We start from the raw sequence: 17,761 nt of genomic DNA, 5'->3' as shown, positions 1-17,761 counted from the left end.
CTAAAACAAACCATTTTATTAAACTTATGTGAAGTGATCAGAAGTGAAACTTGATACCTAACTCATAGATACTAAACACTATAACAAATATTTATATAATAACTACAAATCTACAAAAAATGTATGTAAAATACAAACAGAGTAAACGACAATTATAAAGTACTAACCAAAATCTTATAAAAAACTCATATATTAAATAAAATTAAATACCAAAAATATATTATATATCCTAAACAAAAGACTATATTAATGTAAAATGTTAAGACTTGAAATAAGTAAGAATGGGCAAAGACATGGTAAACTAAACAAAATTAAACTACCAAAATAAACTAAAAATCAAATTACAGGGCCTACTGTGCACTATACAGTGTACAATTGAACAGCTGAAAGGTTGCTATTCAACAGGGGCCGCAGCTCCTTTATATATAAGGATTCCATTACTCTCAAATCTGACTGGGCCTATTTCCTATTCATCTTAAAATTAAGATTCCCGAAGGGAACATCGATCATAAATATTTTATTAAAACGATATGGAAGACCTACAGTTACGTTATACAGAAGAATAGAGAAAGTGGATTTCGCAGTTAAGAAGGCTCACTTGGATTTGGAATTTCTACAAACCTGTAAGGCGCATCGTTTGGTCCCAAGATTCCTCAGGTTTAAAGTGTATTCCGACAAATTTGCGTTGACAAGTGAATATAATTCTTGGTTATTGAGATTGTTGGACTTTGAAATATCTGAAAAGCAGAAGCGGGTAAATAAGCTGAAAAGTGAATTGCACGTGTACTTGGAGAAATTCAAGATCTTGGTTTCCTGGGTTGATTTTGCATCTTTAAAATGTAAATATGAAAATTATAATGAAAAAAGGGTTGAAAAATGTAGACTTGTTCACGAGAAGAAATTGCGTAACTTGGGTATACCTTCATTTAATTCGGTGGACCCTGATAAGGTGGTTTTCAATTTTTCAAAGAGAGTTCTGTCTCCCATTGAGAAAGAACTTCTCTCTCTAGGGTTAGACTTCGGGTTGACGTGTAAAAAACCTAAATTTGTTAATCATTTTTTAGGTTTTGAGCGGTTATGCAACACATTGAAAACTTGTACCCTAAGGACTGGTACAAATTATAGTTGGACCAATATCATCAGTACTGTTTCCTCCTTAGCACATGAAGTCTTTAATGACTTTGGTAAATATAGATCTACATTCCCTCCTTTTAACAAAAGGAAATTGGAATGTATTAATGGCTTAAAGAATGATAGGAGTATTTGCATTACCAGGCCAGATAAAGGTAGGGGTATAGTGGTTTTGGACAAGTTAGAGTATGTTAATAAGGTGGAAAGGTTGTTGGAAGACCCCTCTAAATTTACGTTGGTTGATATAGACCCATTCTCGTATATTTTGAAATGTGAGGATAAACTGAATAGAGTTTTAAGAAGTTTGAAAGACTCTCTTTTCGATTATACTAAATTACTTGCAACTGGCTCTAAGCCTGGCATCTTATATGGGTTACCTAAAGTTCATAAAACAGATATACCGATTCGTCCTATTTTATCAGCGATTGGCACTTTTAATTATAAACTGGCTAAGTTTCTGGTTCCATTATTAGAACCATTAACGCATAATGAATTTACTGTGAGAAATTCTCAGGATTTTGTAAAAGAACTTTCCTCTTTAAATTTTGAGTTCCCAACTATAATGGCCAGTTTCGATGTTGAATCACTTTTTACTAATATTCCTCTGTTGGAAACCATTGATATCTGTGTAAGTCAATTATTTGCTGACACTAACTTAGTGTCTGGATTTTGTAGTAAAATATTCAGACGGCTGTTAGAAATTGCAGTTAAAGACTCCAACTTTATGTTTAATAATATTTATTATAAACAAATTGATGGAGTAGCAATGGGGTCTCCTTTAGGTCCTGCACTGGCTAATGCTTTTTTGAGTTTTCACGAAATAAATTGGCTTGATAATTGTCCTTCGGCCTTTAAACCAGTCTTGTACAGGAGATATGTAGATGACACTTTTTTGTTGTTTAGGGACCAATGTCATATTGAGAAATTTAGAGAGTATCTTAATGCACAACATAGTAATATACGGTTTACTGCAGAGTGTGAAGTTGATAATTCATTGTCGTTTTTTGATGTAAAAGTGAATAACCTCAATGGGTTCAACACTAATGTTTTTAGGAAACCAACCTTTACTGGTTTAGGTTTAAATTTTAATTCCTTTGTTCCTGATATTTTTAAGAAAAATGCTATTAACACTCTACTGAATAGGGCCTTTGTTTTATGTTCTAATTGGAATAACTTTGATCAGGAAATTAATTTTCTTGTGAAATTTTTTTCAAATAATGGTTATCCTGTGCATATGGTTTATACTTTTATAAGGAATTTCTTATAAAAGAAGTTTCACCCATCGTGTAGGATTACTACAGTGGAAAGGGATCTTAAATATATTAAATTACCATTTTATGGCAGTATTAGCTTTTCTGTAAGGAGTCGTTTGAGGAGACTGTTGCAGCAGTGTTATCCTCAAGTAGACTTTAGATTTATTTTTGTCAACACAAATACCATAGGCTCTTATTTTAAATTTAAAGATAAAGTGCCTACCCCCTTGTGCTCAAATGTCGTATATATGTATAATTGTTCCAGCTGTAATGCTGGATATGTCGGGAGTTCCATTCGGAACTTTAAGATTAGGATACTTGAGCACCGGGGATTATCTTTTAGGACTGGATTACCATTGTCTAAACCAGGATTTTCGGAGATTAGAAACCATTGTTATGAGTTTGATCATTCTCTGCTGGAATCTGATTTTAAAATTCTGGACACTTGTATGAATGGCCAGTCAGATTTGAGAGTAATGGAATCCTTATATATAAAGGAGCTGCGGCCTCTGTTGAATAGCAACCTTTCAGCTGTTCAATTGTACACTGTATAGTGCACAGTAGGCCCTGTAATTTTATTTTTAGTTTATTTTGGTAGTTTAATTTTATTTAGTTTACCATGTCTTTGCCCTTTCTTACTTATTTCAAGTCTTAACATTTTACATTAATATAATCTTTTGTTTAGGATATATAATACAATTTTGGTATTTAATTTTATTTAATATTTGAGTTTTTATAAGATTTTGGTTAGTACTTTATAATTGTCGTTTATTCTGTTTGTATTTTACATACATTTTTTGTAGATTTGTAGTCATTATATAAATATTTGTTATAGTGTTTAGTATCTATGCGTTAGGTATCAAGTTTCACTTCTGATCACTTCACGTAAGTTTAATAGAATGGTTTGGTTTAGTAGTTATAAATTTCATCTTGTAGTTTAATGGATTTTAAATTAGTTTTAATATATGTGACAGTTAATAAGTTTTATTTGTATTGATCACTTTAAGTGCACTTAAGTGTTTTGTTTTTTAAGCATTTTCCGTTCTTTGATAGGCAATTATATTCAGTATGAGTTCTTTGTTTACCAGCTATTTGATTGTGATTTCTGTTTTTTCTTTTAGATCTGATGATGAATACGAGAAGTATTCGAAACGTTATGCTTTTTAAAGTAAAGATTCTAATACAAGATGTTCAGTATATATGAACATATATACTGAACATATATACATATATACTGTATATATATATATATATATATATATATATATATATATATATATATATATATATATATATATATATATGTCGTACCTAGTAGCCAGAACGAACTTCTCAGTCCTTCTTCTCAGCCCAGTATGCAAGGCCCGATTTGCCTAATAAGCCAAGTTTTCATGAATTCATTTTTTTACGACTACCTAACCTACCTAACCTAATGTAACCTAACTTTTTCGGCTACGTAATGTAACCTAACCTATAAAGATAGGTTAGGTAGGGTTGGTTAGGTTCCGTCATATATCTACGTTAATTTTAACTCCAATAAAACAAAATTGACCTCATACATAATGAAATGGGTAGCTTTATCATTTCATAAGAAAAAAAGTAGAAAAAATATATTATTTCAGGAAAACTTGCCTTATTAGGCAAATCGGGCCTTGCATAGTAGGGTGAAAAGTGCGTTCTGGCAACTAGGTAACTAAATATATATATATATATATATATATATATATATATATATATATATATATATATATATATATATATATATATATATATATATATAAATTTTGTGAGGGTACCACCTCTGCTGCCAATGTGAGGACCCATAGCCTCGAAGAAGAAAATAAAAAGTATTCAAAAGAGACCTTGTGGTTTCTCACTGAACACTAATATTATCTTCTCCTACCACCCCCATTCTTTTGTATGTACACATATATATTTGCTTTATTTGAACTTTGTTACAAAAAAGGAGTTATATATAGGTTACAAAGATGGTTATCATAGGTTGTCGAGTTCCTCCAGCTCCTCAGATGGCAGGCAGGAACCTTGGATGCAGTGCGCATTTCCCCTCTGTATCGCCACGCTGAGGCGCTGAAAAAGATAGCTGGCAGCTCTAGGGTCCCTTGTTGTTTCAATGAGCCTAGAACCCAGTTCCTTAAAAAAACTGGTAGCACTTCTACCCCAGGCGCCGAGTGTCTCAGAAGCAATGGGGACAAAATTGTAGTGGTGATCCAGTTCTCTGTACTTACGAGATTTGGCTGCTTCTCTGTGGGTGGCAGCGCCACCTGGTTGTGCAACACTGAGGTTAATGTAGGTGTTAGCAAGGGTTGATACGCATGTGTAGTCCCATACCAACTGCTTGCCATTCTTCCAGGGGTTCACTGTGATACCATCCGGGCGACCAATAAGAGCATCAGAGTTACGGGGCGTTAGGTAGCGGGGCTCTCTTTCAGCTGGGCATCCAGCTGTGGTGAGGCTCCTCTTGATGATGTCGTTAACTTCACTGTGCCTCGAGTGCCATCCCCCTGTGCCTTGGCAGGGTAGTCCATGGTGGCCGTACCTGTCAGCCACCACATCGCCGCATATACACCTATATCTGGTGTGGATTGGGGCAGGAAGGCGGAGGGCCACAGCAATTCGGAGGGCATATGGTGTGGGACACATACCAGTTGCCGACACTGGGGTTGCTAACAGGAAATCCCCTGCATGTGTGGCTGCTACTGCTGTGAGGCGAGCAATGTCGTGTTGTGTTTTTGCAGCACCCAGGCACTCTGCATCAACTTGGTCTACAATGGGGCCATCCCAGCTGGATTGCTTGTGGGCTTTTGGGGATGGTGGTTGAGGTGATGGGCCTGCACGAGAGGCCCACTCTGTGGCACAGCGTGTAAAATTGGGATCATGTACACCTGCCAGCTGATGTAAGTGGGCAGGTAGAATTTCCTTCACAAGGTCGTTGGATGCTGATAAGGAGGACAGGAAGGCTGGAAAAGCGATTTGCGTTGCTGTTCGAACTCCGAGGCACCCAAGTCTTATGGGAAGAGAGGCTTGTTTCCACTGTAGGTCATCAAGAGAGAGGTTAAGGGCTTTTTCTAGCATTGATTTCAGTAACCGGTCATACTCACTTAGTTTTTGGCTACTGTAAGATGGTGAACACCTCAGAAAGTAGGTTAACCTGGGGAGGGACAGACATCTGGTGATGAGGTAGAGTGCATCATGAGCATCAATATCCTCAATCCTCCCATCCATCCTCTTAAGGTCGGCGATTTTCTTATCATGGACCTCATCGATGGCTTTCAACCCCCAGGGGAGTTCCTAGGAGTGTGCTGTCTTCAGGTTTAGTTTAATGGATATTTGGCAGAAGACCCTCTATTCTCTCTACGATGCCCTGGTTGGAACATATTATTTCACATTTAGAAGGGTTCAGGGTGAGGCCTAAAACTGCACCTTGCTCCTGGATTTTTCTGATGTCCTCCAGGAGGGAGTCTTGGGAACCAGCTAGGGTACCATCATCCAAGAACCCGATGTTAAGCTCGCTGGACAGGACCTCTGTGACTTGTTTGATGACTAAGCAGAAAAGGAGAGGAGCAAGGGGGTCACCCTGTTGGACGCCTTCTCGCGAGTCAATTTCATGTTCGCCAAAAAGTAGCTTAAGATCCATACTGTAGCATGAATGTACAAAAGGGTAGAGGGAAGGGAAATGACTATGAACCGCACGGAGTACAGCATCCCTCCTCACCAAATTGAAGGCATTTTTTAAATCTAGCTTGATAAGGGCCTTTTCGTCTGTGATGTTGGCGATGAAGGCTCGAGCTGCATGGGCTGCCGCCTCACACCCTTGTGGAATGCCGAACCCGAGCTGTTTTGGCTTCAGCATGTTGGCCGCTGCATCACTAACTGTTCTTGCAGCTGCCTTTGCGACGAGACGCCGGAGAGAATTGCCCACAGCTATTGGCCTGATCCCTCCATCCTTTTTCTTTAGAGCACAGAGAGATGCTCCAAAAAAGATAGGTCTTATGGTCGCTGGTATGTTGCCAGCTAGACATGTGTTGGTGAATCTGGTTAGTTCCACCAAGAGGTTCTTTGCAATGTCACCCAGTGCAGGGTTGAGCATTTGCTTGAGGTGGTTGGGTTTTAGTCCTGTGAACCCACCTGCTGATCCTGTTGGGAAGGACATGGCTGCTTTATGGACCACAGATTCAGCCACCCAAAGAGGTTCTCCTCCGGTAGCCCCCACTTGTACAATATCGTCCTCACGCGGAGCTCTGGGTGGGTGTTTCTCCCTTAGGGCTTGAGCTGTTGCGGCATCTCTGTCAGCAATTGAGTCCTCACTGGTGATGACTCGTATTGCGCCAATAGTGTTTCCTTCTTCTATTTTCTTGGTGACTGATGTTCTGATTTTTGATGTCTCGGATATGCCACTGTTGCTCTTCCTGCCATGGGTGTTTCTCGCGCGAGTGGGAAGGCGCACCTGGTTGTCCTCCCTGGGAAAATCATTTATAGCTTTGATGACTGAGGCAGCTAAGGTTTTGTCTCTCCTTGCAGGGGTGGCTAGACATATGTTGCCAAACATTAGGAGGTTGTGCCATGCTTGGGTCGTTCCAGGAGAGTCGTGGCCTTTCTCAGGAGAGCAGATAATTTGGCTGCTGCATGGGCGCGGGCTGCTTTAGGGATGTGTTGCAAGGTTCTGGCTGTTGTTGCTTTGATAGCTTCTAATAAATTTTCTGTGGGAATGAAGGTCTGGGAGGTGTTTTGCCTTACGGGCGGTGTGGGCTGTTGATTGGTGTTCTCGCTGGGAGGGCACCCAGAACCCAAACACCTGGCTCCGTTGTGGTAATGATTGCGCACATTACCGTCACTCGACCGGATATAGCATACCTTGTCACACGTCTGACATCTGCCTTGTCTACCCCTGCTTGATGGCTCATCTTGGTTTGGAGAAGCCTGACTGTCTGTTGAGAGCTGCGACATGGGCGGGCGCTGGGCGGGAGGGTGGAGACTGGAGGGTGGGCGGCGCCCACCTGCCAGCGTCGAAAGAACCGGCTCAGGTTTCTTAAAGATTGTCTTGCTGAGCAAGTTCTCCCTCTTTCTTTATCTCACTTTCTCCGGTTCAACACTTCGGGATCACCTTTTCCTGAATATACCCGCCTTCTTCTTCAAGAACTTATTCATGCCACCTCCTTGCAAGTTCACGAGGCTTTTCTAGCTGTTCGTCAACATCAACGCTTTCTGTCCTCTTCTCTTCCCAGTGATCTATGCAATATCATATTTCCATTGCATTTGACACTGCTCACGTCTCCTCTTCCCACCACTCCTCCACACTACACAACAAACTTCAACGCCTGATCTCCAACAGTCCTTGGGCCAAATGCTCTCTCTCTGATTGTGTTACCAACCTTTCATCCTACTCTCTTTCTAAGCACCAGCAAGAACTTCTTGGCCTTGGTCTGTCTTTTGCTACTTCCCCTGGCCCACGCTGTGGCATTGGTCTCATTAGTTCCTTTGACAGGTTTGTCAATTCTAACTCTAGTACTCTTTCGGACCTGTCTGCCTTTAGAGGGGCCCTTATCCCCGTTCTTGACATCTTGTTTTCTAAAAATCACCACCTTCTTCGTCGCTTCCAGCTTGCCTTTGCCTCCCTGAAATCTAACAGCTCTATTCTTATCCTTCCTTCCGACAAAGGCAATTCGGTGGTTGCCCTTGGCCGTGAGGACTACCTCTGAAAAGCAGATGTCTTGCTCTCTGACTCTCGCACTTATGCTCCTCTGACTTCTAACCCTTTGGATCGCCTCAAAACTTTCTTTAACCGCAAACTAAGACAGCTCTCTAGTCTTTGCCCTCCTGACTTTGATCTCATTAAACGTTTCCGTGTCATCTGCCCTTCTCTTCCTTATTTCTATGGTCTTCCTAAGACTCATAAACCTGGTGTCCCTCTTCGTCCTATCATTTCTTCACAGGGCTCTGTCAGCTATCCTCTTGCCTCCTGGCTCGCTAAAACCCTGACACCTTACCTTGGCACTTTTTCCCCTGCCCACCTTCGTCACTCTCAGGACTTCATAGAAAGACTGCGCCTGCAGCCCTTTTGTAAGATGCTTAGTCTTGATGTCGACTCTCTGTTCACTAATGTTCCGCTCGATGACGTTCTCTCTTTCCTTAGACAGAAGGCGTCAGAGGGCCTCCTTCCTCTCCCACTTCCCACTGACGTTTTCCTCGATCTCATTAGACTCTGTGTTGACTCTAACTCTTTCTCTTTCAACGGTAATTATTACACTCAAACTTTCGGTGTCGCTATGGGTTCCCCTCTCTCCCCTGTTCTTGCGAATTTCTACATGGAATACTTCGAAACTGTTCTTCTTCCTTCTATTGATACTCGTCCCTCTCTCTGGCTTCGCTATGTTGATGACATTTTTGCTTTATGGCCTCATGACCTTAATCTTTTCCAGCCTTTCCTCGCCTCTCTTAACAATCTGGCTCCTTCTATCCATTTCAAAGTTGAGTGGGAATCTAATTCCCTCCTTCCTTTTCTTGACGTTCACGTTCACAGCTCTGTGTCTGGGTTCTCTTTCTCTGTCTACCGTAAACCCATGCATAGTGGCATGTACATTCACTTCTATTCCTACCATCCTCCTTCTGTTAAGAAAAGTGTCCTCGTCTCTCTCTTCCTCCGCGCTCTACGCATCAGCGACCCTCAGTTTCTTGATTCTGAAATTGCCTTTATCTACCAATCATTCTCTCGCCTTGGTTACCATTTGCATTTCATCAACTGTGCCTACTCTCTAGCTAAACGAAATTTCTTTCATCCTAAACCTGCTTCCAACACTAGTAGCACTGTACTATGCCTTTCCTTCATATCTGAACTCAAAACTTTTACCAATACCTTTCGTCCTCTTGACATTAAACTCGCCTTTCGACAAACTAACACACTTCGTAGTAATCTAGTTCACACTGCTCCTCCTGCTTCTAATGCTGCTGGTGTCTACTCTATTTCCTGTTCATCTTGTCTTCTCCAATACTTTGGCGAAACTGGCCGTACACTGAATGACAGACTTAAAGAACACAAGAGAAGTGTTAAGTCTGCAGACACTAACAATGCTCTCTTCTGCCATGTGAGGGATTCTATTCATCCCATTAATTGGTCTTCCTCCAAAATAATCTTTCCTGCCTCTACTCTACACAGACGCCGTCTTGTTGAATCGGCTCTAATACATAATGTACCCAACATGAACTTGAGTCCTGGCTTTGTTGCTGTGGCCTCTTCCCTTTCGGACTCCGATGGTCGTAGCTGGTCCACGGTTCCTCGGCGTTCTGTCTGCGTGTCACAGGTCCTCATGCATCGTGAAGCTACGTGTCATTGCCGTCTTTATTCCCATATTTGCAGTTCTTCTAAACTGCCCCGGGACGTTAAATTGCATTGGTAGATGCAGGTTATTGCTGATAAATGTAAGGTTTTGAGGCTAGTTAGTGATGATAGGGTTACAAGATACGAGCTAGCTAGATGGTGCTGAGATTGCGAAGACGGATTGTGAAAGGGATCTGGAAGTTATGATTAGTAAGAATTTAACCCCAAAATCAATGTATAAATGTTCGTAATAAAGCTAATAGGACACGGATTTATTAGGTGGCATTATTTGTAAATTGAAAGTTTTTCAATGTCAACCATTATTTTTTGACTAGATGAATATGAAAAGAGCTGCATTTGTTCCAAGTTTCAGTACTGCAGCATAAATAGAAAGGGAGATTTTTTTGCTTTGGTTTTTTTCAACGAATTTTACACATTTTCAAGTCTAAATAAAATAACACACCTTATCAGATATAATCATTCTATTACACTTTTCTGACACATTAGCATATAATAAAGGATCGGTAGTGAGCTAGTTTCCAAAATATCTTTAGTTTTCTTAATACAAATAGTCAAAGTTCCCCCCAAAATTATGCAAATATGTCATGTTTTGTTGCTATTATAAAATTAATAAATGAACTTAGGAAAACACGCTGACTACCGATTTTAGAGATATACACTTTACATAGAAGGTGTAAGGTTCATGTTAATTGAATAAAAAATGAAAAAGTTATTTGAACGTATAGGTTATTTGAAAATAAATACGAAAATAATAAAGTCTAAGGTGCTGCCATCTGTAGCTGAGGTTGACATACCAGTTTTCTCCGAAATTGGCACCTTTACAGATAGGCTTATGTGCAGTCAGGTGCAAAAGTTTCATGCAAATCGTCTGATAAAAAAACAAAAAACTAAATTTGAAAAAAAAAAAATTTGTTTTACCCTATTTTTTTTCTAATAAAACTAATTATAATATTTTTTAGTATATGTTATTGTGATAGCTGAGCCATAGATATGATTTCAGTTGACATTTGTGTTTGATAATCATTTTTGACCATTTTGGAATAATTTTGACACCTACTTTAATACTTTTTTTTCTCCCTTCCTATTTATGCTACGATGCTGAGACTTGGGCCAAATGAAACTCTTTTCATGTACAACTCGTCAAAAAACTTTGATTGAAATCGAACCAGTTTTCATTTAATGCTTTTTTGGGGAAATCGGGATGTAATGTCCCCTTAAAAGGGGGCATTACATCCTTAAATAACATTCTCCAGAAAGGCGAAGAATTAGGGCTGACATGATAGAGGTGTACAAGTGGATGAATGAGCATAACAAAGGGCATATTAAGAGGGTATTTAAAGTATCAACATAAGACAGAACACGAAACAAAGGGTATAAATGGGATAAGTTTAGATTTAGGAAAGACATGGGTAAATTCTGGTTCAGTAACATGGTTGTTGATTTGCGGAACCAATTTCTGCAAAACTAGGTGGAGGTGGGGTCCATCAATTGTTTCAGATGTGGATTGGACATGTATATGAGTGGGCTTCACTGGTTATAAATAGGAGCTGCTTCGTGTGGGCCAATAGGTCTTCTGCAGTTACCTTTGTTCTTATGTTCTTAGTTCGAACATTTGTGCAATGATTTTTTTCTTTTATATTCTTACTAATCAAAACTCCTATATCCGTTTCGCAATACGACTTCGCAATCTCAACACCATCTACCTCGTATCTTGTAACTGCCGCCCCCCCCTCCCCCCGTCCAACCCTAAATCCTTATTCTGATCCCTTCCAAGTGCAATATAGTCGGAATGGCTTGGCGCTATTCCCCTGATCCTTTCCTTCTCAGCATTAAACTTCATCTGCCAATCTTTTGACCCTATTTACATCGTCTTGAAGTAATAGGGAGTCTTTTTCCGTGTCTATTTCCCTCCCGATTTTTGTATCATCGGCAAATTTGCAATTATTGCTGCTCAAACCTGAATCTAAATCATTTATATATATTATAAATAACAGATTCCCAGGACAAAGCCTTGAGTCACTCCACATACAACATTTTCCCACTCTGACTTAACCCCATTAACACTAACTCTGTTTCGTTTGGTACAGCAATGCCCTAATACAACATAATATAACACCCCCAATACCATGAGCTTCTGTCTTTTTAATCAGTCTTTCATGGGGCACTGTATCAAAAGCTTGACCAAAGTCATGGTACACAACATCACAAACTTTGCCACTATCAACTGCCTCAACTATGCTGGAATAAAATGATAGCAAATTTGTTAAACATGAACGGCCATTTGTAAAACCATATTGTGAATTATTTATTAATTTATGTTTTTCAAGATGAAGACGAATGGTATTTACAATTATCGATTCAAGTAACTTTCCCGCAATAGATGTTATGCTATTTGACTGATAGTTTGACGCAAGTGATCTATCTCATTTCTTGAAAACTGGTACCACATAAGCAACCCTCTGCGACTCTGGCATGCTGCCTGACTCTAGTGATCTGTTATATATGGTAGACAATGGCTTGCAAAGTTCCCTTTTGCATTCCTCAAGCACCCTGGCAAACACTTCGTCTGGCCCTGGAGATTTGTTTGGTTTGAGTTTCACTATTTGTTTAAAAGCATCCTCCCTGGTAACTGCTGAATTAATCAACCTATCCTCTTCCCCACCCACATGTTTGGCTGAAGGCATAATGTTCAGTTTTTCTTTAGTAAATGAAGGAATAAAATATTTATTAAAAGTACTACACGTCTCTTCGTCATTATCAGTTATCTGATTGGTCTCAGTTTTTAATGGACCTATCCTTTCTCTAATCTTTTTCTGATATAACTGAAAAAAAACTTTAGGATTTGTCTTTGATTTCCCTGCTATGCGAACTTCATAGTTTCTTTTTGCCCTCTTAATCTCTTTTTTAACATTTCTAACCAGTTGTACGAATTCCTGTTCATAACAGACTTCGTTATTCTTAATCCCTTTGTATGAAATTGTATCAAGCTCGCTTTTTTTATTATGAGGTTCTTCAGATTGTTTGTTATCCATTTCGAGTCATTATTATTCGATCTATTTCATTTGTATTGTATACTATGTTCCTGTGCTTTGCTTAAAATATTTTTAAGTAAGTTTTATTTTGAATCCGCATCAAAATCTTTTTTTACATCACTCATCGTTGGGTTCTTGTCTTGTTCCAAGACCAGCTCATCCCACATCTATTTCACCCAAACAATTTCTTAGGACATTAAAATCAGCTTTTCAAAAATCTGGTACTATTCTGGATTTTTTTCGAACAAATCTATTCCATTCTCTGCTAAATCCGATTTCTTTGTGATCACTGTTTCTTAGCTCACCTCCTATTTCGATGTCATTAATTTGCGTTTCCCTCTTAGTTTACACTAAGTCCAAAATAATATTTCCTACCATTGATTCCTTAATGTGTTTGCTTACGGAAGCAATCGTCAAATAATTCAAGAAAATCTTCTGCTTCATTATTCCCTGTTCTCTTAAGCCGGTTCATTCTACTAAAATGAAAGTCGCAATGACAAATACTGATTTTATTGTAGGTCCTATTATAAGATTTTAATGTTTTCGTTTTATTCTAGCTAAATAGTTTTTGTTTGTGACACAGTTCTGATTCCCTCTTTGAGACTACATATAAAAAGTTTTCTAACATATATGGCTACTCCCCCCTTCCTCGTCTAATATATCTATCTCATGCAAGTATGCAAGAATATTTCAATAGATACCAGAAGCTTCTGAAGCTTTATACATAATTCTAATGGAGATATTTGTCAACAGGCTGGACAGCCCTTCACTATGCAGCGTTCAATGGTCACAACGACGTGGTGGAGTTGCTCCTCCAAGCCGGAGTTGATGTCGACGCCATAAACAGACGCCGTAAGACTCACTCACATGCCCTCATTTTCCACTTTACATTAATAATGTCATACAACACCATATAAAGAGACAGTAAGATTCATCTATATACCGTTATGCACTTTACATAACTAATGTCCCACCCATCCTCCTGTTTAACTAGTACTTTTGGTAACTATGTGGACCATCATACATACATTGACGTAATTGACAATTACTATTTGTCTATTAGAGTTTGGTACTATTCGCTTTTTACAGTCCGAAAAGCAAAAACTAAAAACAAAACATACACATTCCTTGGCCTAGTATTTAACATATATGCATTATATTAGGCCTCAGATAGCTTGTATTAGGCCTAGGATAGTTAAGTTGGGTGCAATTTTCTTTGCATCATCAATACAAAAAAAATCCTGTTTGTAAAAGTTCAATATTACCGATTTCTGCCATTTAATTGCCTTTTACACCAATATATGTACAATGGTCCTCATCCTTACTATAAGTATTACCTAAACAGGATAATGGGCTGCTAATGTCACACAATTACAAATGATTTGTCACAAGCGAAGGCGATGAGTTACAATAACGTGGCTAAAGTAGACCAGACCACACACTAGAAGGTGAAGGGACGACGAATATTGTGATATGTCACAATATTTCATAGTAACAATCTCACACTTAGCCAAAATAGTTGCTTATTGAACAATGTACAATTTGCCAAAAAATATTATTTTTGGTATTTATAATGCAAATATTGCAAATCATAAGAATAAAGAAAACTGCAGGAGGCCAAGTCTCAAGCAAGACAGCTCCTAATTATATGCATGTAAGCTCTCTCATATCTATGTATAATCCATTTTTTAAATAATCCAGGGATTCTATGGACTTAAGAACTAATACAATTTTAGAAGGCCTTTTGGCCCATACGTGGCAGCGTTTATTTATATTCACCGAAACTCATTTAGATGTCTAACCTACACTTGAAACAATAAGGGAACCGATTCCTATTATGTTAACTGGTAATGCTCTATTATGTTCCTCTTTGAGGATATTAATCCCACTTTTTTGAAAACAAAGAAACTTAGACTCCATATTTTGGTCGTTAGCCGGGATCGTTTTCAGCAATTAGAAAGAATGACGTTGTTGTTATTGTTTTAGATTCAGCTACTCAGAACAAAAAGTTCCAAGTAGCACGGGCTATGGGGAGCTCCGTTTGTGGAGGCTGTTTGGAGCCATTATCTATATCAATCGCTCATACTACAGGTTTGGGGATGGAGGGGAGGTCTTCATGGTGGATTTCAGCCTCGGAGGGCTGGCTGTAACAGGAATGGTGCTGATGGGTTAGTGTAGAGCTATAGGTATTCCGTTCTTTCTTTTTCTGAGACTTTGGCTGAGCCGTGCTGTCATTGGAGTTTGGTGAGGTGGCCTCCATGAGGAGGTCTTGTAGCGAGTAGGTGTCGTATTTGTGCTGCGGCGATGGAGCACCTACTAATATTTCCTCGTATGAGGAGTCCGTGACATCCGTAGTTGCTTGCTTTGTCTTTCGTCTTACAGTCTGAGGTTGGCTCAGGTGTCGTGGATTAGTGGTAAAAGCTTTTTCAGGAGCGTTGGTCTTGCTGTTAATATTTGAAGACAGCACGTCTGCTAGCGTGCTTGCTGAGATGATGGTAGTTGGGAGCTGGAGAGTGTTTGAAGCTGGAGAGGGAGCACAAACCTCTGTGCTGCCCAGGTCTTGGGTGGTTCTAGAGTCTGTGTTGAGAAAGACATCGTGTTGGTCCTGGTGGTAGTCTCCAGAGTGGTAGTTGAGATTGTGAGACTTGTGCCCGGGGATAGGATGGGGTCCAGGCCATTGGCTAGGTACAGCGTGTTATATTCTTTGACGAATCGTTGATTGTCTGGTCTGGCAAGCCTCTCCACTAGTCGAATAAGACCAGGGATAATGCCTGCGCCTGATGCAAGGGACTGTGAGAGTGCTAGCTGTTCCTTAGGTCCCCATTGTGGAGGCCGGGTGGCCTGTTGGGATGAGCCACTGTTTGGTAGGACTGAAAAGTCTTCTAGTAGGGTGGTGGGAGCTAAGGTGCTGGGTTTGGTGCCGGTGGCTCCAGCGGCGGAAGTAGAAGGTTTTACTTTATTGGATTCAGTCTGGATCCTAATGATTTCCTGTCTGCGGGATCAGTGGTGGGAAATTGCAGTGTGATCGCCGCTGCAGAGCAGACAGCAATAGGTTTTGGATTTGCAAATGAAGTAATAATGGTCCTGGGCGCAAAGGCTGCACTTCTGGACAGGGTGCTGAAACTTGTTGGTGGGGTGGGAGTAATCGCAGCACCGAAAGTAGTGTTGGAGCTAGTGGAATCGTTCCTTCTTCACTTGAAAGGGTGGAATCTTGATGCCGAAGCAGTGGAGACCATGTGTGGCAGCCTAGTTAGCCGTGGATAAGGTGGTGAAGGATATCTTCATGGTGGGGCGCTTGTCGTCGTCGGTGCTGCATAATGTAGCATCGAATAACCCAAGATTCGGGTTTTCTTCCTCGTTGTTGGTAATGATCTTCGTTTGTCCTTGATCAGCGATCCAGCTGCTGGTCACGCTGATAAAGTCTGTTCTGTCGGCGGTGTACTGAAATAGGAAGAGAGGACAGAGGGGGTGCACTTGGCGAAGTGTGCGATCGAGTTTTTGGATTTTTTCGTGATCCTCCACACACGAGAAGAAGAGCACGATATTCACCCCCCTTCTTGACCAAGGTCTCTGGGTGTAATACTAGCGCCTTCTTTTAGGATCTTCAAGAGGTCGCTTTTGGTGAAAGCATGACTGTCCATGGGGCGAGTCCTGACTTTTAGGCGTTTGTAGCGTATGGTCGTTGTTAAAACCCCCGTAACGGGTTGCAGTGGCGATGAATGTCTTGTGAAGTTTCTCAGGCCTACTGAGTACATTGTGAGCAATATGATTAAGGTGTTGGTGTGTATATTGTGAAGTTACTCAGGCTTTGCGAGAATGCCAGCTGTAGCTGCTTTTGTAGCGTCAAGTCAGGTGTCTTGGGAAGACGTGTAAGCAATAGGGAATAACCTCTAAGTTACACAATCGTTTGCGACATGTGGAAACCACTGCCCTGAGCAGATATTAAAATTTGGATTGATGTTTATATAAGTAGGTTCTATTATTTTGTTGTTGTGCTAAGCCACAGTGCTGGGGTAAATTATACAAGAATTATCTCATATTATTTTGTAATCAGTCTCATTTAGATTTTATTTAAAACAGGGCTGTCTTGTCCATATCTAAAAGGAGGGAAATACATATTTTTAGATCGCTGCCTGCTTGGGCATAATGAACTTGATTACAATCATGCCATGTCTTAGTGATTCCAACATCCTCTGCTTTATCTACTATGTCGACTGGTGCCACTGTGTTCACTGGTGTTCCTGTGTGCACTGGTGCCAGTGTGTTCACTGGTGTTATTGTGTGCACTGGTACCACTGTGTTCACTGGTGTTACTGTGCGCACTGGTGCCATTATGTTCACTGGTGTTACTGTGTGCACTGGTACCACTGTGTTCACTGGTGTTACTGTGCGCACTGGTGCCATTATGTTCACTGGTGTTACTGTGTGCACTGGTACCACTGTGTTCACTGGTGTTACTGTGCGCACTGGTGCCATTATGTTCACTGGTGTTATTGTGTGCACTGGTACCACTGTGTTCACTGGTGTTACTGTGTGCACTGGTGCCACTGTGTTCACTGGTGTTACTGTGTGCACTGGTACCACTGTGTTCACTGGTGTTACTGTGCGCACTGGTGCCATTATGTTCACTGGTGTTATTGTGTGCACTGGTACCACTGTGTTCACTGGTGTTACTGTGTGCACTGGTGTTACTGTGTGCACTGGTGCCACTGTGTTCACTGGTGTTACTGTGTGCACTGGTGCCACTGTGTTCACTGGTGTTACTGTGTGCACTGGTGCCACTGTGTTCACTGGTGTTACTGTGTGCACTGGTACCACTGTGTTCACTGGTGTTACTGTGTGCACTGGTGCCGCTGTGTTCACTGGTGTTACTGTGTGCACTGGTGCCATTATGTTCACTGGTGTTACTGTGTGCACTGGTACCACTGTGTTCACTGGTGTTACTGTGTGCACTGGTGCCACTGTGTTCACTGGTGTTACTGTGTGCACTG

The 17,761-nt window shown here is 40.4% G+C and overlaps 1 pseudogene; it reads left to right on the top strand.

Annotated features, from left to right (window-relative positions):
- Window positions 1–281: 281 nt before the first annotated feature.
- LOC138369234 (uncharacterized) lies at window positions 282–9,796 on the top strand (annotated as a pseudogene).
- Window positions 9,797–17,761: the final 7,965 nt, after the last annotated feature.

The sequence above is a fragment of the Procambarus clarkii genome, chromosome 27, assembly GCF_040958095.1.
Source record: "Procambarus clarkii isolate CNS0578487 chromosome 27, FALCON_Pclarkii_2.0, whole genome shotgun sequence".
Taxonomy (NCBI): Eukaryota; Metazoa; Arthropoda; class Malacostraca; order Decapoda; family Cambaridae; genus Procambarus; species Procambarus clarkii.
Note: the sequence above shows the minus strand (reverse complement) of the source record. Positions and strands in the feature narration are given on the sequence as shown.